Source organism: Mus pahari, chromosome 3 (genome assembly GCF_900095145.1).
Source record: "Mus pahari chromosome 3, PAHARI_EIJ_v1.1, whole genome shotgun sequence".
Classification (NCBI taxonomy): domain Eukaryota; kingdom Metazoa; phylum Chordata; class Mammalia; order Rodentia; family Muridae; genus Mus; species Mus pahari.
Genome location: NC_034592.1, coordinates 22,895,763 through 22,920,865, shown reverse-complemented (window position 1 = coordinate 22,920,865; position 25,103 = coordinate 22,895,763). Strand labels below are relative to the sequence as shown.

The 25,103-nt window shown below is 51.8% G+C and overlaps 1 protein-coding gene across 4 annotated transcripts in view; it reads right to left on the bottom strand.

Annotated features, from left to right (window-relative positions):
• Positions 1–25,103, bottom strand: part of Dab2ip (DAB2 interacting protein) — a 176,101-nt gene that overhangs the window by 127,055 nt on the left and 23,943 nt on the right. Inside the window, exon 1 of one of the 4 annotated variants that reach the window (XM_029537060.1) lies at positions 22,459–22,496. The exons of 2 other annotated variants lie outside the window; for them this stretch is intronic. The gene's annotated coding sequence lies outside the window, so the exon portion shown is untranslated. Of the gene's footprint in view, positions 1–21,470; positions 21,675–22,458; positions 22,497–25,103 lie in introns of those variants that run through there. One more of the 4 variants, XM_029537058.1, reaches the window with a different exon arrangement.

Below are 25,103 nucleotides of genomic sequence, written 5' to 3'. Positions count from 1 at the left end.
CCACCCTGATGCCAAGTGAGCCTAGAAATGGCATCACAGATGCTGCCAGCACCAGGGACATCCCCAATCCAGAGTCTCAGCCTCGCCGCTGGAACTCCTCTGCAGTCTCTCAGGGCTCAAGAAGAGCCCAGAAAGGCCAGGCTCAAGGCCAGGAAAAAGGTTCAGAGGGTAAAACACTTGCTGCCAAGACTGACAACCTAAGTTTGATCCCCAGAACAACACGGTAGAGAGAAAGAACCAATCCCTGTAAGTTGTTCTGACCTCCACTGCATGCCATAGCACGCACACATGCATATGCATGCACACAAAATATTGTTTTTAAATTAATAGTGTGGGGGTAGGCCCAAGTTCAAGTTGCAAGAGCAACTTCTACTCCAGATACATGGCAGGGTGAAGGTCAAGGCCATTCCTGGTGAGTTCCCTGCAGTGGCCACTCTTCCAGACAGTGGGACACTGATATTTGAGTCTGATGAGACCCAGAAGGAGGGTCCCTGAGACACTAAGAAGCTGATCAACCTCACCCTGCCGATGCTCTAGGCCACAGCCACAGCCACAGCCACAGCCACAGCCACAGCCACAGCCACAGCCACAGCCACAGCCACAGAGGGAGAGTTCCATGCCTGAACTAGGAAGAGGTCTCCAAAACATCTTACTGAGGAAAAGGTACAACCTGCAGGAAGACTATTATCCAGTAGGAACCTTAACAGACTCCTAGCTAGCTCACAGTTTTATCTGCCCATGAAACTAAGAGCACATGGAGAAAACTTCTCAAATGCCTCTCATGGGATGGGCTCTGCTTGCAGGCTCCATCCAGGCCCTGTCCAGCCCTGGACCAGCTGCATCCTCCTGCATCACCCACAAGGGCAAGAGCAGCTTCAGCTTCTGTGGAGGGCAGACAGGCGATACACAAAAAAACACAGAAGGAGGTACAGTGTGATCCATAAAATGCGTTATTCAGAGACCTGGACATTTGGTGCAAGTCTGTGACCCCAACACTCACAAGGCTAGGTAGGGCGGGAGGATCGTTAATTGGTAGTCCGAGGTCAGTCTGGACTACATTGTGAGACCCTGTCTCAAAAACACCCAAGGGGAGAGAAGAAAAGAGTCCATTTTAAAATTTATAAATTCTGCCAGGCATGGTGGCACACACCTTTAATCCCAGCACTCGGGAGGCAGAGGCAGGCAGATTTCTGAGTTCAAGGATAGCCTGGTCTACAAAGTGAGTTCCAGGACAGCCAGGGCTACACAGAGAAACCCTGTCTCGAAAAAACCAAAAAAAGAAAAAGAAAGTCATAAATCCTCTTTCACATGCTATCCCTTGGGTAAACGCTCACAACCATATGAACATGTGTAAGGACGTCTGTGTGCTCCTCTGTATGGTATCAGGGGAAAATAGTGACAAGTATCCAGGTCACTAATATTAGGATCATTCCTAAGAAGAGGACACTGACCACAAAGTAAGGATGCATGGAGCCACATACGCCCCAAGGTTAAACGCACACTGTACATCAGGACAGGTGGCACGATCACCGGGCTGGACAGGCCTCAGGACAGAACTTACAGGAAGAAGCCTGGTTTCCAGTTTCTAATTTTTTTTCCCAGTTCTGGAAATTAAGTGCCAGGCTCTATGCCTGGTAGGCAAGTGCTCTTTCTACCAGTGCCTATACCCCCAGCCTCAGCCTGTATGGTTCAATTTGATTTTAAATAAATAAGTCATGGAAGATGCTATACCAGAAACCAGACTTTGATGGGGATGCTGATAGTGGCAGAGGCTATTCATGGGAGGGGCAGAGAAGAGCTCTCTCCATACTCTTTGCTCATTTTTCTTGGGGACCTAAAATTGTTGTCAAAGTAAAATCTATTAAAAAGGGGAAAAACCTGGAAATCTTTAGAAATTACAAACACAGGGCAACACTCTCCCCAAAGTCAGGGCTGCTGGGTTGAACCTCCAAGAGTGGAGATTTAGCATTCTTTGGGAAGCCTCAAATTCCAGACTGATTCCAGCTTGGAGAGAACAGGAAATTGGAATCTTACCTGAAGCTGGAACTGGGATCCCACTGAGGTCTCTCTGGAAAGCTGTGTTTAGCATATTTCCAATTTGTCCTACTGGGATGCCTCACACCTTCATATGAAGCTGTTCGGTGTCGCTCCCTCCAAACCCCATTCCGATCAGAAGCCCTCTGCCTTGAAGCTCAGACTGCCTGAGGACGGTGCATCCTGCTCACGGACCTCTCTGTAGCCTCTGGAACTGGCCAGTGCAAGGCAGGGGCTCATTAAACACACAGAGCCAACGGATGCCCTTCAATTCACAGTAGTACCTCTCAGAGCCACTGAAGCTAGTCTAGACATCTCCCCGGGGCCACTCATCTGGCCTTGAGTTATAATCCCCACGACCATGTTTGCAGCTCCTGATGTGGGCCACCAATCTCATAGCCCACTTGGCTCAGAAGCATAAAAGTAGAGATAAGTCAGGAAGGGGGAGACGGAATCGTGGGAAGTACGACCCCTGCCCAGCTGATACAACCCTTGATGGTCATCAGACTGGCTGGAAATCCCATTTAAAAGAAGCTGCCCGATTTGAATGTTAAGATCTTCTTATTGCTGTCATGTAGATAACTAATACCCACTAAAGACTAAACAACAGGGTCAGACAGCAATCCAGCATTTGGAAGGGTGTGGTGGGATTTTGAGCTGGATGTAAGCCTAGATGACACGCCAAAAACCCTGCCTCAAAATAAAGACTAGTTAAGAGTGCTTCCAGAGGTTGTGAGTTCAATTCCCAGTAACCACATGGTGAAGAAGGGGAGGGGGGAGGGGAAGGGAAAGGGGGAATCAGGCAGACAGGAAGGCAGGCAGGCAGACAGGCAGGCAGGCAGACAGACAGACAGACCGACTGGAGAGATGGCTCAGGGCTCAGTGGTTAAGGCCACTGGCTGCTCTACAGACCCAAGTTCAGTTCCCAGCACCCTAGACAGCAGCTCACACTTGTTAAATTCAGTTCCAGAGGATCTAATGCTCTCCTTCCTTTGTCTCTTCAGGAACCAGGTACACACACACACATGCTGTACAGACATATATGAAGGCAAAACATCTATACTCAGAAAAAAATTTAAAATTATTTTCAAGACAGGCTTTCTCTGGGTAGCCCTGGCTGTCCTGGAACTTGCTCTGTAGACCAGACCTGCCTCTCCCTCCCCAGTGCTGGGATTAAAGGTGTACGCCACCAATCATCCAGCTTTTTTTTTTTTTTTTTTTTTTTAATGAATAAAAATAAACAGAGCTGGGTGTGCAGCAGAGTGACAGAAACACTTGCCCAGCATGGTTGAGACCTTTGATTCCACCCCCAAAGGACAAGCAGAGAGAACAAACAAACACGACACAGTCCCATGACATGGGGACACATTATGCCTGATTTACCCCAGCCCCTGGCCAATGGTAGTCTGGGGGATGATAGCTCAGAATCCTGAGCAGACACCGTTTAATTTGTGTGTACTAGCAGGGCAGGGAGGGGCCTCTGGCTTGACAATCAGGAGCTGGCCTTGGGCATGCCCAGCCATTACCATCTGCAAAACAGGGCTGAGAACTGCTAGCCACCCACCTAGCAAGGACCACACAAAGCTCAAGTTAAGCAGACAGGCCCCGGGCAGCAAAGCTTCTCTCCAACACCTTTTTTGAGACAGTTTCCTCATGTAGTCTGGGAAGGCCTGGAACTCGCTATGTAGACCAAGAAGGTTTCAGACTGGGATTAAAGGCACGTGCCACTTGAAACAGACTCAGTGTCCCCAAGAGAGACACTTGTGTCTAAGGCAGGGAGGTCAGAGCTACTGACAGTCTCCTGGTTTGGAGACTCCAAGTTCTGTGTCCTGAGGAACACCCCCCCCCACCTGGTCATCCTAGCCAAGGGGCTAGCCTTTCTGAAGGTGAACTCACCTGACAGATGTTTACTAAGAACCTTGGGCAGGTAGAAAGCCAGGCAAAGAAACACTCTCAAGAGCTTTCATCCCAGTGGGAGACAGAGAAACAAACTCTAGGAAATCAGAAAGGAATGATGTTTCCAGAACAGTGAGGTTCACTAAAGGAGCCTGGTGTGCGCCATAGAATTCTGAGCTACATACATGGTGATGGGATGGCCAGCTCAACCCGTCCCCCACCCTGACTCTCTACTCCTTTCCTTAAGGGGAGGAAAATGTTTTAAAGTAATGAATGGGTTTCTTACCATCCTGTGTTCATACAAATGAAAACTCACTTTGGATTTGAATCAGGGAACGTAGCTAAAACTGAAGTTATATTTGCAAGGAGAAATGGTATGCATGATATAGTGTAGTGGATATATATATATATATATACACACACACATATATGCATATATATACATACATATATATATATTTGTATGAGGATTTGGTTTACTGTTTTGTAAATAAAGGAAATATCTTTAGGTAAATATGTACAATTATAGACGTGTATGTGTGTGTATATATATGTATTCAAAGTACAAGGAAAAAAAATCAAAGTTTCATGCAGAGACTAAATGGAGAAGGGTCACTGTCTTTTAAATTTATTTTATTCCATTGCTTTCTTTCTTTGTTTTTCAGACAGGGTTTTTGTAGCCTGGGCTGGCTTCCAACTCATTCATGAGTCTCCTGCTTTAGTCTCCCAAACACTGGGCTTGCAGATGTGTACCTGGCTGGGTCAGTCTTTCTGACACATGGTCAGGGAGCCTCCCCAAGGAAATACTCAAGGTGCAACTGCTATCGGACATAAAGTAGAGGGCAGGGATCCAGGGAACAGGGTAGAGAAGGGAGACAAGCCAGAACACCCCAAATCCTGTTTACCAACAGTTAACTGCCTGGCCCTCGATGAAGCAGGGCGGTTCTCACCCCAGAAAACCTCTAAGAGTTGAAGTCGATGGGAACCAGTGTCCCTGGTAAGGCAATTATCCTCCCCCACTACCCCCTTACACCCACAGGACTGTCACTCTCCCAGGCCTATCTGCCCCAGGCTTGCTGTGAAATGATCGCTCCCCTGGGGTCAAGTAACCATTTGGCTTCCCTCCTGGGGCTAGAGTTGGGGAAGAGTCATATTTTCGAAGCCACTAACAACTGACAGCTGCTCACTATTATTTGTCTGCTTCTGTTTTGCTTTCATTTACATTACTTAATGTATCTAACAGCCCTGGCCCTGAGGAGGTGAATATCATCTCCCAACAGAGAGTTAATTCAGGTCTTCCGACCCCTACTGTAAGCAGAAGGGGCCCTGAGCCACTAGGCCCAGACCATCTGACAACACCCACATGGCCTTCCACATGGGAGCCTGGGAATGGCAGAGCTTAGCCCTGTATCAGGTCGTAGGGTCCAAAAACCGCCTGCTTCAAGCCCCACCACCACCGCCACCAGCACCACAGCCACAGCCACTGCCACCGCCACCGCCATGGTGGAGGTACCTACCCCGTGCTTAGGAGGTGGCCCTCCTCATCAGGCCAGGCACTATACTATGCAGGCTTGGCTTCACGAATCAAACTATAAATCATACAGAGTCCATAATGGCAGGAGCCAAGTGAGGGGTGGATGGTAAGAAACATGATCAGCCATGGACTTCTGGCTGCAGGCAGGAGCTAGACCGAAAAGCCCTGTGCTCCTGCTGCCCCTCACCCCACCCCCTGCTGGCTTTGCAAGAGAACTCTGAAACCCTGGGGGCACTCAGCTTCCTGGGACTACAGAAAGAACCTGAGGATGGAGGTCTCCTAGTGGAACTCAGATCACTTGAACACTGACTGAGTGGTAGGGACTACAACCGGTGAACACAGGGTGTCCCCCCTAAGTGACTCCCCACAAGATTTGCAAAGTTCCCTTGGATCTATTGAGGGAGTTGGGGAGCTGGCAACCTGTGAGAGGGCTGAGGCTAATCTATCCGCCAGGGGCCACTAAGGTCAGGCTCAGAGGTACAGCAGATGGTGCCCAAGGGAAAGTGGCTGGTTTGCAGGCAGGAAGGAGGGGAGGAAGGAGAGAGACTCCCTGGCTGAGGTGGAGCAGGAGGGGAGGGGAACCTGCAAGAGGAGAGCTGTCCAGAAGACGGGAAGTGGTCTGCAGGGGGAAGCTTCCCAGTTGGCCATGAGGCAAGCGTCATGTCACATCGTCATGTTTTACCTGACTCCAGAGGGATCAGCAGAAGGGAATTAGAAACAAGAGCGGGAGGAGTCTGGGTTCAGAGACTCTGGCACCCTGGGCATGAACCGACCTTCCAGATGAGGGCTGGAGGAAAAGAAGAGAGCACCAGAGTAGGGCCCTCCGTGTGAGGAGAGCCGACAGGCGCCTGAGAGGCTAATGGGAGCAGTGGCTCTGAAAGCACCTGGAGCCACGGGGGGTGGGGGGTGGGGGGTGGGTGGAGTGGGGTGGGGTGCTCAGCCTGCAGGGGCTGCTGGCAAAAATGGAAGACAGGAAGGTGGTAGTAAGGGCCTGAGACATACTAACCAGCTACAGATGCATCCAAGAAGCCAAGAGGCTGCTACCATCAACCCATCTTACAGATGGGCAAGTAAGTCAGCAAAGAGCATCAAACTCAGCTGGCCCAGGGACCCATTTAAACACCTTGGAATGGAGCTGTGGGTGGGGAGGGGTGGCCAGCGTTTGCTAACTGGTCTGTTAGGTCTCCTAGGGGGCAGAGGTGACCAGGCAGAGAGTGACAGCCAGGCCTCCAGCTGGGCAGGGTAGGAGGGAGGGGAGTCTGGCCCGGGATCCAGCAACTTCCTCTAGCAGCTGGTCCAGGCAGCCAGAACAGAGCCATCTGAGCAGAAGGCTCTGGAAGGCTGCGATGGAGGGCGTGTGGGAAGGACCTTTAGTTTTTGTTCAAAACAATGACCAGCCAAAGGATTTGATGTCTACAGTATTTGACTGTGCTAAATTTGGCACGCAGGGTGGGGCAGACACAGTACATACAGCCCTGCTAACTTTGATTTCACATTCTGGTCCCTTGTTTAGCTCCTTCTATCTGCACTCCTACACAACAGGGACCTGCCTCCTAGGGGCCTTGTCATGGGAGAAAATCAAGTTACTTCAAACCCACAAAGGTTTAGAGGTCAATAAGATAACCATTCATTATCCTATTAGGACTTCACACCTAAGCCAGAAAAGGCTCCGTTTAATTCAAAGGATTTAATCATTATTTCAGAGACCAAGGATGAGCTACCAGAGCTCATAAAGTCATGACCCAGACCATGCCACAGGTTACCCAAATGTAAAGACGGGTCAATTCTTAGCAAACCCTTGCTGAAAAAGAGAGAGAGAGAGAGAGGAGAGAGAGAGACAGAGAGATGGGGGGGGGGAGAGAGAGAGACAGAGACAGAGACAGAGACAGAAAGAGAAACAGAGAGACAGAGAAACAAACTAACAAAAAAAAAAAAAAACCAAAGTTCTGCCTCAGTTTCTTGCAAAAGCATGGCCTTGTGTAATCCAGTGGGAAAGTCTGTAGATCTGAGCCACAATAGCACCCAGTAGACACTCAGTGACACAAGCTGGCGGTGTCATCCCAGGCAGCACCTCTGTCCTGTCACAGCCTGAGGACTCGGAGGTATCCCTGGCATCCTCAGAATGGCAGGGCCACTCCTTCGGGGAGCCATCCACCATCAGTTAGCACTGCGGGTCATTTCTCTCTCTTTACAAACAGAGCCTACTGTATAAGCTCTGATGGGGTAAAGCTCACTACACAAACTGAGCTGGCCTTGAACTTGCAGTGATCATCCTGCCTCTGCCTCCAGACTGCTCCCAGGAATATGAGCACGCACCATCCCTACAGGCAGATTGTTTCCTGAATCTGGAGGATGATAAGATTTGGTCAGTGGGTTTCCAGGGACCAATGGTTAGACTCAGAATCGTTCAACATTATTTAGTTTTGACTCAACTGTTTTCAGCCCTTACAAGCATGTCCCCACCCCGCCCCCACCCCCAGGTCTCTGGCACGCTGTTAGTAAACACCTTTCCCCACTGAGCCACATTCCTCAGCCTGCTTAAAAGCACTTGTAAGATAGCACAGTTCAGACAGGACTCAACTGTATGTACCCACAGCTGGTGCCCCACCTCCTGCCACCCCACTACCAGGCAAGGATACCAGCGATGCCACCCTACCCTGCTGAGCCCAGACACACCTAAGGAACCACTCTATGCAGGGGAAGTTGCTTCCTTTAGTTTATAGATGCTGGAGAGCATTCCCAACTGGAGAAAAATGTTTCTACACATACCCATTGAATTTAGTCACTATTTTAAAATTTTACTTATTCTAAAGATTTTTATTTAAAATGACTGCTCTGCCTGCAGGTGTGTGTGTGTGTGTGTGTGTGTGTGTGTGTGTGTGTGTGTGTGTGTGTGTGTGTGCCTGGTGCCTTTGGTGTCAGAAGAGGGCATCTGATCCCCTAGAACTGGAGGTACTGATGGTTGTAAGCCACATGTGGGTGCTGGGCAACAAATATAAGTCCTCTGCCGCTAGGCAGTGGTGGCGCACGCCTTTAATCCCAGCACTTGGGAGGCAGAGGCAGGCGGATTTCTGAATTTGAGGCCAGCCTGGTCTACAGAGTGAGTTCCAGGACAGCCAGGGCTACACAGAGAAACCCTGTCTCAAAAAACCAAAAACATAAAATAAAATAGCCCTCTGCCAGAGCAGCAAGTGCTCTTAACTACCTAGCCATTGCTTCAACTCCAGATCTAATCACTATTTTGAATGTGTTTCTGAGCCCCCTGATCTGGTCTATTTGTCCCCTTCCTGCTAGGGTTGGTACCCTCCTTCCCCAGCTTAATGAAGAGAGTTGGGAGAAGGTGAAAGCAAGATGAGAGAGGCAGTGAGGCAGTGAGGCAGACAGGCAGGCAGGCAGACAGACAGACAGACAAACGGATGGACGGACGCTGTCAGTTTGGCGAGCTGATCTGAGGGAGGCTTTGGTCTCTGGTGGCAGAAGGCCCTTGTGGAGTGCCATGTAAGCACTAAGTTGGACAGCTGAACTGAGTAGTGTCTCAGGGCAACAAAGATTCCCGAGTTCCCAGGGGTCTCTGTGGGTTCAGGATACTCAGGTGACCAGGCATGGTGCCAACTTCAGATGAAAGTTAAACGGAGCCAGAGGAACTGCCCCTCCCCAAGCACTGAAGATTGCGGGAGCCCTACATCATGAGACCCAGAGGACTGTCCTGTGCTGCTGCAAAAATTATCCATTTCCTCATCAGAAAAGTAGGGGTGTCTGGCTGGGCATGGTAGCCAACTCCATTAATCCTAGTCTTCAGGAATCAGAGGCAGGAAGATCTCTGTGAGTTCAAGGCCAGCTTAGTTTACAGAGTGAGTTCCAGAACATCCAGGGCTCTGTAGAGAGACCCTGTCTAAAAAGCAAAAACAAACAAAAGGGTAGGGATGCCAATGCCATGTGATGCCCAGGCTACAGCCCATGAACAAAGTTGCCGCATCTAAGCCACATAAGGGAGGATGCTCTCTGTGAGAAGGAACAGGACCTGTGGGCCTGGTGGCTCCTCTTCCTTAGTGAACAAGGCAGGGAGAGGGAAGAAGGCCTCCACAGGAGTCCTTCATGGGACCTTGAGAGGGCAGAGTGAGGAGTTCCCACCCCAGCTCTGCCTCCCACACCCGTAACTACAGTGTGAAGGCAGGGCTGTTTGCTGGGGATAGACTGGAAGGGAACTCCACCCTCCAGCCCTGGCAGGGTTCTCCACTGGCAGCCAGGCATCAAGCCCTGCACAGCCCCTGCGGAGTCAGGTGTATTGGTCAGTCCTCCCCTTCCAAGGAACTGCCATGCCTCCAGCCACAGCTCCAAGGCCAGCATGCGGGTCTGCCTAGGAACTGAGGTCAGGTTCTCTCCAGACAGATGCTTTCCTCAAAGCTCTCCTCCCAGGCCTCCTGGGAGACAGATGGAGAAGGCCAAGGCCAGGGTCAGGCCAGAGCCAGTGCCTAGCAGGGACGATCTTGAAGCCCATGGGAGATGACAAGCTGCCTTTCACTCATTGCCCACAGATGACCTGCCCAGGTCTGGTAAGAAAGCGCTGTGCAACCCATGTACAAATTCCAGGTCTAAACAAAAACATTATCCATGATCTCCATTCTGGGCCCTCTGTCAGCAACTGTCAGCATCAATGCCTTTACCAAGAAAGGCTTGCCAGGTGATCCCTGCCTCTGCGGCAGCGCTCTCTCCTAAAACAATGTTCGGCAGCACCAAATTACCCAAATCAATTACTCCAAGGAAGAACTCCGGCAGATAGACACTAGAATAAAAATGGCAGGTAATTCCCACTGGCGGGTAATTGGTCCCATGAGAATTTCAAATAATAAAAGCAGAATTGAAAAGAAGGCATTTTTCCCCTAGAAAGTCAGCAAGAGAACGCGTGTGGATAAACAGAAGACCCCCCCCCTCACTGCCTTCCTCTGCAGGGGACCCACCACAGAGCCACCATGGGCCCATGAGCCTGAGGTGGGGTGAAGCGGGGACGGTTCTAGGGTGCTCAGGCCTGAGGGGACACTTGATTCTCATGTCTTGGGGTCAAGTGGCAGTTCATCTCTGTATACAAGGTGACCTGAGCCTCTCACTCGGGACAAAGGTGCTCCCAGAGCAGGACCTTTCCTGTCATCCCTTCCCTTCCTGCACCTGACTATGGTACAAGGACCTGCCATAGCCTCAGATGGTGATGGAGGAGCAGGTCCCTGTGTACCTGAAACCAGCTGGTGCACACACACACACACACACACACACACACACACCACGTGCCTCCGTTGCCTTAATTATCACACTGGGGCAACGTCAACAAACTTGTATAAATAAAAGTGTCCTACAGTACCACTTCAAGAGTGTTACAGATGGGGGCTGGAGAGATGGCTCAGCGATTAAGAGCACTGACTGCTCTTCCAGAGGTCCTGAGTTCAATTCCCAGCAACCACATGGTGACTCACAACCATCTATAATGGGATCTGATGCCCTCTTCTGGTGTGTCTGAAGACAGTCAACAGTGTACTCACATAAAATAAATCTTATAAAAAAAAAAGTGTTACAGAGCCTGCTTGTTGGCATTCCATGGAAAGGTCCTGTAGTCAGGATTTGGAGATTTCTGGAACACACAAAAGTCAGCCACAGTAGGACTTCTCAGAACCTTTTAAATCACTAATGCAGATTGGCACTCTACAACAGACCGTGACCAGCGTGGCCTTTTTCTTACCAGTCAACCATTCACAACACAGACTGGGCTGACAACGATGGCAGGGTCCGGGTCCAGCAAGGACAGAACAAGGCGTTAGAGGGGGTCATAGCAAGTTTTCAAAATGGCATACGCTCCTAAAGAAAAGGACGAGACCTGTGGGCAGACACAGAGTAGCCCAAAGGGCGCCCAGCACGGGGCAGTGCGACCCCACTTGGTTGTGGCTGTCAACTGCTAAGAAGGAGAAAAGCTGAATGGAGGAGGGTCTGGGGGTAAAGAACATGGTGGGAACTTTTCAAAGTTCCTGGCTAAAAATAAGGTCTCAAGTAGGGCTCTTTCCCACATGCCGGGCATTGTGGGAAACAGCTCAAGCTCTCTCCTGTCCTCTGCTCTCTATCCAAGTGACGTGGTACTTCAGTTCACAAGTGCTAAGTGGCAGAGCAGAGACTCAGGATTCCAGTACAATTTCAGACTAATGCACTTAACCCCTGCATCCCCCGCCACCACTCCCAGCCACCATGCAGAGAGGGAGCTAGAGCCACCAACACCATCAGGATGGACAGGAGTCACCGATCCCTCACCATGTGAAGCCTGCTTGATTTTTAATTTATATCCCTACTGAGCAGTACTCTCCAAATATCTGCATAGGTCCCTTGTTTTAAGTATTTATAAGGAGCCTTCTCTATGACCCATCCATGAGTGGGCATGAAAGCCCAAATGGGAAGCTGGCACTGAAAGAGACACATCCGCATGGCTGAACCCATCAACGCTTGGAGCTAGACTGTTGCTTTCCCAGTGCACGGCTGCTATGATTCACAGGGCCTGGGAGCTGTGCTGTCGAAGATGGACACGGACCTGGGGAGGCCGGGGGCGGGGCACCCTATCATCCCAAATATGAGAGTCACTTCCATTAGAAGGAAGAAGTCACCAGACCCTTTCCTGTCCCTGTACTGGAAAGGAAGCAAAATTATGTGCCTTAATTCAATTAGGTAATTAAGTAGACAATGCGAAGAGAAATTCCAGCAAGGATATAAATACTCTAAGTCACAGGCGTGGGTGAAGCAGATGTCAACAACAAACAGGAACTCCAAGAGAGGGGAGGACTGACGGACGGAGGCGGGGGCTGAGGTGTGTCCCCTCCAGGGTGGTTTATAATTACCCAGGCCAGCCCTGATAAGCACTTCGCCAACCTTACCTCACCTAAGTCTCAAAACAACTTAGTGATGAAAGTGGGGCCATTTGAGGGAAACTGAGGCAGAGGTATCAAATGGACCTGCCAGCGGGCACACAGGAGCCGAGAGACAAGGCCTGCAGGATCCTTCCTGTCCATCCGCTCCTGTCCTCAGAGCGTGCCAAGATAAAGTGGGCTCTCTGGCTGTCTGGAGTCAAGCAGGAAAATGAGGTGGGATTTAAGGCCTCCTGGGCTCCTCAAGGTCTCCCTGGTCAGGCCAGGCCTGGGGCTCTCCTCATCTCAGCACTCGCAGCTGAGGGGTGGCTGAGTCCCAAGCAGGGAAAAGCGATTTTGGACAATCCTTTGTGCTGCAGTTTAGCACCAGTCTTGGCATGGCTTAAGGCGGCCATCCTCTGGGAAGCCCCCTGACGTCCCTGCCCTACTGTCTACACCAACCACATGACCTTCTAAAGGCAGAGCATGCTCTCTCTACAGAGGGGAAAAGAGCAAGAGGTGAGAGCCAAACCTCCGCCCACCTCTTCCTCATAGCTGGTGGTCTTCAACCCACACATACACGGTGCCCTCCCTCACAGCAGACAGGGGCAAAGGTGGACCCAGGCTCCCGAATTTCAAGCACCTTAAAGAACCTTTTTGAACCCCCTTTTCTCTGCACTTGAAAACCCTCATTCACAAATCATTTTGTTGGGCTGACTTTGCCCAACCCCCAACCAACCCATGTATAACTTTACAAGAAAATGAATATTATATATAAAAAAAATTTTTTTCAAACTCAGATGGTCCTGCCCAGAACTTTGCTGGGGGTGGGAGTAGGGGGGTAAAAAGCATGGGAAAGAGGCATTGGCTAGAGTATCCTACAACTGCTAAGACATCTTTAAAAGAAAAACGTCCCTGGGGAAGCGCAAGCAGGGACAGAGGCCCTGGTGTCCATCACAGTCACATGCTTACACTGTGCACAGGACACTGTGTTCTCTCCATGTCTACTTTGAACCTAACAATCGCCCCACAAATAGGCCATGCTGTCCCTAGTTTCTAGAGGGCTACTGAGTGGGGAAGTGAGGGGTGAGGGGTGAGGTCAGCACCAGTTACAAATCCAGGAGCAAACCCTGACCACCCTCCTTTCCCAGTCCCTGGTGTCACCTTTGAGTACTCTCCAGACTCCTTTGTGGGGACAAAAAATACCCAAAGACTGTCACAGACCTCATTCCAAACTCAAATTGACACCTTAGACCATGGAAAACTCCTGAGTGCTGGGTACAGAGACAGGTAAGGAATTAACACCAACTGCCCCCTCCCGAGCCAGCAAGCTACCAACAGACAAGAGAGGGACTTGGGGCTGACCCGCTCTCCTCTGTTCCCACCCTGGCTGCTAAAGGACAGTGTCAGAGGCGGGAAGCAGAAAAAGAGGCTGCTAAGAGAAGGGACTCCCTGCTCACCCTGCCTGGCTTGCTACCTCTATTGCTCCTTTCACAGTCCCTCACTAGACCATCACACAGCTGTTGGATGAGCAGGACACAGCCTTATGCTGTAAGCTGTGGCATCACGAAGACCTGTATTCAAATCCTGCCCTGACACTTCCCCGCCTGGTGACCTTGAACAAGTCCCAAAGATCTCAGAGTCTGTTCTGAGACCCAATAAGCTGATGCTCAGGAAACCTAGTGTCTGGCATGTAGGATGTGCTCAGTCAGAAAGTGTGAGCTGCTGGCTAGTTATTTGTATTATAGCTCAGAGAGGTCGGGTGCCTTGCCTGGGCTCAGACAGACAGCCAGCACGAGGCACAGCAAGTGTTGACATCGGGTTTCAGGTTTGATCTAATCCTTTCTTGACACAGAGCCCCTCTACAGGGAAGCTATGAGAAAGCATAGCCCAAATATTTATTATGCCCCAGTGGGTTCCCTGGGCCTACTACAGCTCATAGGCCAAGTACAAAGTCCCAACCAACAGGTTTGTTGTTCTACACACACACCACACACACACACACACACACACACACACACAGCAGTAAGAGGCTCACAGTTGAAGTTCCTAAACCTTGGCATCTTCCCCAGCCCAGAGGTGAGCGGTGAGCTCATGCCTGTGACTAAGCCACACTGACGCCAGAAGCCCTCTCTGGGAACCCAGAGACTTGGCTTCTAGCCCCAGAAGGAGTCACGATGCAAAACCAGGGTGCTTCCAGAGGTGGGGATCCCCAGCTCCTGTTGCTGAGCTTAGGATGGTCCTGCCAATCGGGGAGGCCTTGCAGCCAAGGGCCAACAGGGGCCTGGAAGGCAGGAGGTGAATTCCAGTTCAGACATGGACTTAGTGAAGTTTCAGGCTAGCCTGGCCTCTAATCACAGTGGTAAGGATAAGTGGGTACCAGCTGCTTCTGGTGGTCCATCCATTCGCTCAGATCCTGCTCATCTGTGACCACGGCCGAGCTGGGAGACGCTGAGCTCATGCAGGTACTGAGAAGTAGAAACCAGTGTTGAGGGAGGGGATTGGGCAGGCGGCCTGGAGAAGGTGGCCTGGAAGGGGAAGTAAAACAAGCCAGGCTTCGAGGCTAGAAGCCTGTCACAGGAAGAGTCCTGCAGAGGTCCCCCAGAGGTCCCCCAGAGTCAGGCCAGGAGAGGACAGCCTCTGGATACAGCCTCATCCCTGCTGGCTTCCCTTCTCTCACCTCTGAAAGTGGAGACGGACAACCTGGACCACCTAATTTAAAAACTAGGAAGAGCAGAGAGACTCTTCCTGGGCCAGCTCTCCCCAAAGCTGGCTCTTCCTAGACTTCACAGGCAGCAGAAAACGGGGTCTCCTGACATAAGGAGATGTGGGATGTGAGCAGACTTTAATACAGTCAACCTTACAATAGTGCCTATACCAAAGACAGAAGCAGCACTGTGTTCCTTACAGATGAGGGCACCGCCATTCTCTGTGACCCTCAAAGGCTCCCCGTCGTCCATGAAATCATATTCACAATCCCTCTGGGTTTGCCTTGTTTTAGAAACAGGGTCTCCTCTCTCTCGGGCTGGCCTGGGACTCATGTGGTACCTTCCCTCAGCCTCCTGAGTTTTGAGGTCACAGGTGCGAACTTGCAACCCCTAACCCCCAATCCTTATTACATCATTGAAGGTCCCCAATTTGAGGTCCTCATGACACTTCTCTGCCTCAGACTCATCACCACCTCCCCATTCCCCTACCTAGCAGGACACAGCTTTCTGCTGCTCTCTGGCCTGCAACCTTTTCCCCTGGAGCCTTGATTCATCTCTGGCCCTCCTGCCACCTTTATAGTACTTGGCTGAAAAGTCTACCTGGCCCCCATCCCCTCTTCAGTCTGTGACTTGCCCTGGGCTCCTTAGAACACAGATAAATGAGGCTGGGGACCTGCGTGGATTCTGGATGCAGTGTCCCAGTGCAGCCTGACACTGGGTGCACTTTCCCTCTGTGTACTCAGGAGAGCAGGCAGCCCAGCCCCCACCCACTCCAGCAGCAGCCTCAGAGCCACTCAAGGGAGATAATGGAGCCAGAGGGCTCTGCAGGGCTTCAAGTGTGACCCGAACCCAAGGGATTACAACATCTATTTTTAACTCCCCACATCCTGACCGAAAAACAAATCCCTCACACACCCCGCCAATTCCTATCAAGGGGTGACAGGGCCTTTTAAGAATGTTCTCCTCCTGGAAGTAGCGCCAGCCAGTGTTGATGGCTGATGGCGGTCCCTCTGCCGGGAAAGGCCCTGAGGTCTCCGCTCCAACCACTGCCAGCTTCCACTATGTCTGGCCGGGTCTCCACAGCTCCCAGAAATATCGGTTTCCTTGTGGACGCAGTTGTCATGTATTTTCCAGGACAGCCAGATGTGATCACAGCAAATGCTGAGAAAGGCCACACTCGTTCCTCTCCTTATCCCCTCACCCAGTGCCCTCTCCTGGCCCTTCTCAAATAAGTGAGCCCTACTAGAGCTCACCTCCAGGGGTCAAAGCTGAGGCACCTCTACCACAGGGAACTGGCTCTGCGGGAGCAAAGGCAGATAAACTGGGAAGGCACCTGAAGGGAACATTCATTAGCAAATATGGAGAACTTTGAGGCTTCAAGGGTTCCTAGTTGCACAAGGGACTGGGGGAACATTGTCCCTATCCCTCCAGTATCCCCAAGACAGCTTCTCATGGCAACCAGCCACCATGACCACAAGATGAGACTTTCCTCCCTCAGGCCACACTCTGCTTGTCACCAGGCCCACCTGCGTGGGTGTCAGCTTCTTTCTTCTGTATCTCCTACGGAGGACAGCTCCCAAGCTGTCATGCATGCCAGGCAAGTGTTCTACCTCACAGTGACAATCTCTGCTCTAAGTTCAGTTATGCGCTATCTACCCCTCAGTCTCACCTCAGCTACAGCCTCTGCTCTCATTCACCGTCATCTCACACACACACACACACACACACACACACACACACACNNGNNCACACANANACACACACACACACACACACACACAAAACGGCCAAGAGAATGGTCCACTAGGGTACGTCAAAGGATAGACCCTGGCTGTGCTCCCAGAATATCGCAAACAGCCTCTCCTGTGAGGGGCACTGAGAACCAGGAGGGAAGCAAGAGAGTGGGGGAGATGGTAGACTGGGACATCAAGCGGCTCCTTTTTCAGCCTGAGTGAGCCAACCAGGTGTCCCCTTTCTCAGAGCCTCGGCTTCCTTAGCAGAGTCACCAGGAGAGCGAGGGAGGCCTGGGTAAAGCCAGTCCCATGAGATAAATGGCCCTCACAAACCAGGAGGTTTAAACAAATGCTGTGTTCAGCATAAATCTGTCTGTGGCTTTGTTTCTGCTTTGGCCTCTAGGGCTCCACAGCCTTCTTTCAACAAGACAAACCCTTTCCAGGGAGGCGATACAACCCTAGAAAGTCATGTGACCTGCTTGGTGCCCCTAGGACAACATCTGTGATTCCAGAATAATCTCCTAAACCCAGTGGAACCTTCATAATCCTCAAATGTTCTCTTGAGTCTGAAGGTGGTTTGGACTCTCATTTGGGACATGAAGTTCAGCCTGCAGGAAGGCTTCTTCTAGACCTGTTTCAAGACCGGTCCATCTTAGATGCCATAAAGCCAGAGGTGACTTTTTTGAAAAGCATTTAAGAACTGGGGTGGGGGAGGGGACAGTGGTCTAGAGGCAGATGTGTGCCTACCACGTTCAAGGTCCCAAATTCTATCTCTAATACGAGAGAGAGAGAGAGAGAGAGAGAGAGAGAGAGAGAGAAGACCCAGAATAATCATAAAGAGACAGACATCTGTCCGTGAATCCAAAGCATCTGCTTGTCCTTCAGCAATGGTCAGCCCAGCCCACGTGCAGACACAGAGGCTCCTGCTGGGCTGGGCTGGATACAAGGAAAATGCTCGGGGCCAGAAACGTTGGCAGAGCACTGGCTAAGCTGGAGGAGAGTCACCAGGCATCAAAAGGTCCACGCTGGGCTCACTCGTCCTGTGGACACTCGGATGAGAAGTACACAGGTCTGTCAGCTCCAGAAGTCCAGTGCCCGCCTTGGGAGACAGGCAAGTCTGCAAGCTAATTGGAGCTGCAAAAGCCAGGGCTAGGACGTAGTTGGGAAGCCTCGGATGCATGAAACCCAGGGTTCGAGCCCCAGCACAGCATACACAAGGTATGACAGCCCGTGCCTGGAATCCCAGCACCTGGGACGTGGAGGCAGGAGAATCAGGAGCCTGCAGCTGGCCTGGGATACAGAAGTTAGCCAGTTCCAAGCAGGAGTGGCTCATACTCAGGTGATGAGACCCCGCTGGGCAGTCAAACAGTGATAGAGATGGAAGAATAGTCCCGAACCCTCAAGCATAGACCAGGGTGCTGGAAGCCGAAAGAGCAGAAGTAGAAAGGAAGCCCAAAGCCACACACCGTAGCCCAGGGATTAGGCCCTGATGCTGTGGTGGGGCACAGGCAACCACTATCAATGGGAAACAAGATTCAGGACAGAGCCAGGAAGCTGAAGCTCACAGGGCTGCTTCAAGAAACCTAGCTCAGGGCACCCCAGGCACAAGGTCCAGGCACAGTACAAGAAACCTGGAATCACTTCTACACGGAAGAGGTCAGAGCACTGGGCAGGGGCACCAGTTGAGAGAAATCAGTAGAAAAGGCTGATGAGAGACAGAGGTGATGACTTGAGAAGGAAACTAGAGGTGCTATACACTGCCACCAAGGTCTCTTAGCCCAGGCTACCCCACCCTGGGAAAGGGACTACAGCTGGGTTTGTCCCAGAGCCCCAAGCTCCCTTTGGCTCCAAGTCAGGAACCCCAGTCACTTTCACAGTTAACCTCTTGCAGAGTTGTGTGAAAGCCTGTTAGATTCTGAGGCCAGCAACCTCATGGGGCACTGAATTCCTTGGAGTACCCTTCCTCAGAGATACTAGGAGAGGTCACAGCTCCAAAGGACTTTAGCCATTGAGCTGACCAGCTCCACCTCTATCCCCTTGACATCCGAGGAGCCTAAAGATAAGAACTCTGCCAGGATCACCTGCTGTACACCACCCGGCCTTCCATCTTCTGGACAAGATCTCTAACATCAAAGCTACCACCAAAAGTCATGGTGCTCAGAAGGTTGAATGTATAGAGGATGAGAGCTCAAGTCACGGTTCTTCCACTTTCTGCTCATTCTTCCCCTCATGTATGTGGGCTTTGGGTGTTCACTTCCTCACCCATAAAACGCATGAAGCTTAACCCGGAGCCTTCAGGGGGATCAAAGGGTTAAAAGGCAGAATAAGTCTCATATGCCACAGAGCTTGGGGGGCAGAAATGTGACACTGGAAAGGTCCATGTGAGAAAAATCCCTAGAGATGCCCTCCAGGGAGAACCGATTTAAGAAGAAACAGAACTACATCGTACCCTCCTCCGGGGATCCAGGCATAGAACCTTCTAGCTGGAAAGGTCCCAGCACCCACACTGCAGTGAAGAGAAAGGAGAGGTCACATCCACCTCTCCAGCGTCCCTACCTCTGTAACTAAACAACTGAGCACAAGGGTCTCAGCAAGGTGTGCCAGTCCTTCAAGGTCTGCCCTTAGGCGCACACACTTTGAGGGCATCACTGTACTGCCCTCTCTTGCCTGCCTCCTAGTCCCTGAGTTCCATCACTGGCCACATACTCTGTCTTCCTCAGAGTACCTGAGGGTGAGGCTTCTCAAGCTGAGGTATTCAGAGGGCCTGGGCAGCTGGGTTGTCAAAGAGAAGATCCCTAGGTCAGGAGTGGAGATGAGGAATTTGCATTTCAATAGGTACTCTGGGTGCTTGTGATAAAAGCATCCTGGCACACACAACAGGCCTAGACTTAAGTACACACACAAGTACACACACACACACACACACACACACACATACACATACATCATACTAGACATTCAAAGAGGGTCAAAAAGTCAAAAATGGAAGCATAGACTCTATGGGCTGCTGCTGAGTTTGGGGTGCAGCGCACCCCCATTATTGCCTGTATGACCTTTGTTAAGTCCCTTCAGTTCACACTAAACCCATTTCTTTATATGCAAAGTGAGGATAAAAAAGGACACAGCCTCACAGCCTCACTTAATGCAGTGACATATGTGTAATGTCCGTAGCACAGCAACGTAACAATAAATGGCGCTGTGGTCACTGCCAAACTCAGTTCCCCTGCCCTGAGTGTCTAAAGGAGGGCACTGAAAGCCAAGACTCGGAGACCTTAGAGGATACTTGAGCCATTAAGAGATGCCCGGAGGCCTGTGCAAACATCCAGTGGGTAGAAGTATCGGGACATAGATTTCCACTCTGAACAAGAATGTTCTAGCTGGCTGGAGATGTCCAGTCGTAAGGCAAGAGCCTCCAGAGTTCCCTGTCCTGGAGAACCTGAGCTGAAGAGACTGGATGTGTACCAGCTACAGATATAGCCCAGGGAAGGCCCACTGGAGGCCGGGAGTCTGAAGCAGCCCCACAGTGGCTGGGCTCAGGTTTCTCTCCTGCTTGCTGGATGGCTGGGTCCTTCGCTGTTCCTCAGTGTTTATAACTGTCACCTCCACTTTCAAAGACACAACTCTCTGACACACTCACAGCAGACAAGGGAAGTGGTAGGGCCATTTGAAATCTGGGACCTACTGCTTCTGTCCTTGACACAGTATGTGCACTTTTCTCAGAAGGCCTGGCGTTCTACTGTTCCTGAGAAGAGGGGAACCATGCCTCATTCATAAAAGCCTCACTAGATCCTCCAGGTACGGACCCCCTTTATGCTCAGGGGTTTTACGGAGACATAGTGAGCAGATGAGGCGGAGATATGAACTTGCAATTAGATTCTGGAGCTGGGTGTTGGGTCTGGTTAATTCTGAGGCACAGTCTTTTAGGTCAAGAAAATGGAAAGTTGAAAACGGAAAGTTCAGACTGAGGAAGAACAATGTTTCCTATGACAACTCTCATCGGTGACTGCTGGCAGTTGGAACTAAAGCCCACCCTCCTGCTGCCACCTCGGCAGCTGAAGAAGGTGGGAGAAAGCGGGGCAAACACTTCACAGAAAGTGGCTTGGGTCTCTCTCCCCATGCTCTCAAGGTGTGCTCTGTCGGTAGAGGGTGGGGTTGGAAGCAGGCCAAAGAAAGAGGAGAGACCTCGCTGAGTCCACTTGTGTCCTTAGTAACAGCACTAGCTAACAATAATCACAAACATCCCAAAGCTGGAATGTGTGTGTGTGTGTGTGTGTGTGTGTGTGTGTGTGTGTGTGTGTGTGTGATGGGGTCTGACATTTGGGAGTCACAGGAAGCCTTTGAAATTGATAGACTGGAGAACCCTATACCCCAACGCCAGTAGATGGCAAGCCCCAGCTGAAGGTGCTTCCCTAACGACACCTGCACTCCGCTTTCCTCAGGAAAGCGTCAGCCCTGCACCTGGCTGCGGACAGGGATAGAGGCAGAAAACAGCAAAGATTAAAGGGTCTGACAGGCTCAGAGGTCCTGCAGGAGAGCCGAAATGAGAACTGAATAAAGCGAGGCTGAGGCGCACTCCTCAGCCCTGTAGCCCTATAGAGGTATCAAAGCTCTCAAGGTCTTCAAGAAGCCCCTGGCTCGGATCCCTGCAGGTGTTGGGGTACCCTCAACTTGACCCGTGGTCCTCAGCCATTACCTCTACGTGCGGGCCTGGCCGCTGAGCGCTGTGCAGTCGGAGAAGCCCAGGGCCAGGGTCCCGTAGTCACCAAGTCTCCGGGTCGCAGGGCACTGGGCTGCCAGTTCGGCCATAGGAAAGTTTCCGTGGGGTCGGCTGGGCCGAGCGGAGCGGGCCGGGCTGGAGCGAGCTCCGGCCGGCTCCGCCGCCTCCCGCGGCGCCGCGGCTCTCTGCTCCCCGGCCACCCGGCCTGCCCTTCCCTGCCAATCGCAGGCCCCGCTGCCGCAGCTCTGCCCGCCCACGGGCCCCAGCGGGGGCGGATAGGGAGGGGCGGGGGCGCACCTGTTTGGTCAATCGACCCCACATCTCCACCACCCGCCGGGCCGGACTGGGCAGGGCGAACCCCTCGGCTACCAGCGCTCGCCCCCGCCTGGCCTTGGCCAGGGTCCAGGCGGGGCCACACGCCTCTCCTCTGACCGTGCTCAACCGGGTCCAGCTCGCGCATGGGTCTCAGCCCGCCCTCCCAGGTCCTTCCCTGCCTCCTTTGCTGTAGCCCAGGGACAGAGAGATGACCGAGGCTTCTCTTTCCTTACTCCCCTGTCACCTTCTAACTACCCCCGCCCTGCGAGCATCGTTCCCCGCGCGCTGGCCCCTTCAATTTTTCCATACGTCCAGCACCATCTCCAACTTCAGGCTTGGAGGCAGGTACCAGTGCCTGAGAAAAGGACCGTAGCACCCCCATCCACTTAATCTCCGGGACATCCCAATCTGTTCTGTTCGATGTCCCCCAAGTTTCTTGGCCCACACAGATTCCATCGTCCCATTTTCCGCGATGGAAACTTTTGAGACCAGAAGGGGGCGAAGGCTTTTGCGATCTTTTGGCAGGTGAGTTGACAAGAGTTCGCTTGGCTCCTATCCCCGAAACCCGTGGATGCCTGGGCCCGCCCCGCCTGGCCCCGGGGGATCGCGGAGGAGGCGGAGGCCCGCGATGGCGCGCGCCGGGCCTTACCTCGGCTGCAGAGCGTGTCCCCGCAGAGCGCGCCCGCGGGAGGCCCCAGAAGCGGCAGGGAGGCCCAGGCGAGCGCTCGGGCGGCCGAGCGCCCAGCACCCATCCCGGCCGGCGTCGGTCCTGCCTCCCTCCGCGGCACCTGTGGTGCCAGCGCTGCGCACCCGGCCTGGGCCTCGGGGGGATCGGGCCCTGGCGTGCGGGCGCTCCCCAGGGCTCCTCGTGCCGTCCCGGCTCCGACTCTCACGGCGGTTGGCGCGGGCCCGGGACGGGAGCAGGCCGCCCTGAGCGGGGCTGCTATTTTTAGTGGGAGCTGCTCTCCCAGTCGGACAGACAGAACCAGTTAATTCGGCCGTTGAAGAAGGGCCTGTCCGGGGAGCTCCCCGGAAAGGCGGCCGTGGCCCTGCTGAAAGCTGATCCTGCGCATTCCTGCCTCTCGAGGCGGGAGGGCGGGAGGACGCCTGTAATTCCAGGGGGAAGCCTGCGTCCTCTCGTGCTGCGCCTTGGGCCCAAGTGCACGCCCCGAGAGGGCTCTTGAAACTGACCTCGGAGCATGGCCCGACTTTCCTCACCATCACAAGCCTCAGATGGAGCATAACATGTCTACCTTACTGAGAGAGTCCCCACTTCTTGTTAGGAAGAGGCCCTACGAAATGGAGTCTGAGCCCAACAAAGCACGAAGTCATCACTCTGAACTTTCTCGCTGAAGGAAGTGGTGAATGTCACAGATACAGTGCAGTGATGTGCTCTGGATAGACCAGGCAGCTTTGAAAGCCCAACACTTTTCAATGATGTGACCTTGGCAAACCACCTCAATCCTAGATCTATCTCCTCCTCTTGCAAAAAAAAAAGGGGGGGGGAGGGAGATTTTAGAGCCCCAAGACAGTATCTGAGAAAGCCTTTGTGAGCAAAACCATTATATGCATGTTCCTTCCATGAAGATGTGAAGACTCAGGATCTGCACACACGGTGTTGTGGGAGGAGCCTAAAGAGGTGCATGTGGTGTTCAAGTAAGGGTATATAAATAGGCTAGGGGATTAGAATAGAGAGGCTGCAAAAACAGACTCACACATGTATGGAAATTTAATATTGGCAGGAGTGGTACTTGAGGTCAGTGGGGAAAGAGCAGACTCTTCTATAAATGATGCTGGAGCAATTGGATGTCTGTATTAGAAAAGAAAAATGGAATCCCTCTCCCACACCATCAGTTTCAGGTATTCAAAAGATTAAATATGAAAACAAGCTAGGCATGGTGCCTCGCATTAGTAAGCCCAGGAACCAGGAGGCTGAGGCAAGAGGACTGTGGTGAGTTTAAGGCCAGCTTGGATTACATAGTTCCAGGCCATGAGCCTGAACTACACAGTGGGACTCTGACTCTAAGCAAGCAAACAGACAAACTTATCAGAGGGCAAGATTTCTTGAAGACCCATAGAACATCAAAATAAAGATGGATGCATTTAATAAACAGTGAATGCCATGTTCCTCCAATATATACGGGAGTCAAATGCAAGCTATACAAAGGCCTCTGACAGATTGATTTTCAGAAGAGAAGGTAGAGGGCTGGGGGTGTCGTTTAGCTGCTACACTGATGGCCTGGTGTTTGATCCCCCAGAAGCAGATCCACCAGGTGTGGTGGCTAAAACCTGTAATCCCAGCCAAACAGGAGGTGGTGGCAGGAAGAGCAGAAGTTCAAGGACACCCTGAGCTACAAGAAGACTTCAAAGCATATACGATCAGGCACCTGGCAGAAGGAACATGAATGCCCATTAAACAGATGCAAAGAAAGCCTTACTGTAACCAAGGACACAAAATCAGGCCTCTGTCAGGAGAGTGTCACATCATTCCTGTCAGATTGGCACCCAAACAAAGGGGAGACAGTGGGATACAGAACGCCCATGCCAGGAGGGAAGGTGGTTACAGCCACTCTGGAAAACAGCCTGGAAGCACCAAGAAATACCCAGCTATCCGGTCATCCCTGAGGGACACGCCTAATGAATGTGTGTCCCCCAGATAGGCAAGGCAGCCTGTGACCATCTGCAGACCGCACAGACCCATTGCAGAATGCTCTGAGGATTTCTGCCGCTGTGAGGGGGACTAACTAGAAAGTCTGCCGGTCTCCGAGGGAGGGAGAAGACACAGCAAGTTGCAGAGGAACAAATTGCATGATATCATTCATTTGGATTCTTTAAACACGAAAACCCACATACCCATATATCACGTGAGTATGCACAGATGCAAAAGCAGAAAGCATGCAGAGGCATGATAAATGCACCTTTCAGCAAAGTGTTTACCCCAGGGAGGCAGAGGGGGATGTGATGGGTAGGCAAGGTTTTACTTTTTTGACTGGAGTGGTAAGTGTATAAATGTCTGTCTCATGACTGTGTGTGTGGGGGGGGGGTATTTTGGAAGATTGAACTTAGGACCTTGTGAGTGAATGCTACACAATCACTGAGCTATACCTCTAGACCCCAGACTTTTTTAAAAAACAAAACAAAATAAAACACAAAGGAAGCCTGATGGGAATCCCCAAAAACATCCGGTCCTGATCCAAAGGCATACTTTTCTCCTCCTCTTCCTCTTCCTCCTCTCCTTCTTCTTCCTCCCCCTACTCCTCCTCCTCCTCTCCCTCCTCCAACTTTTTTTTTTTT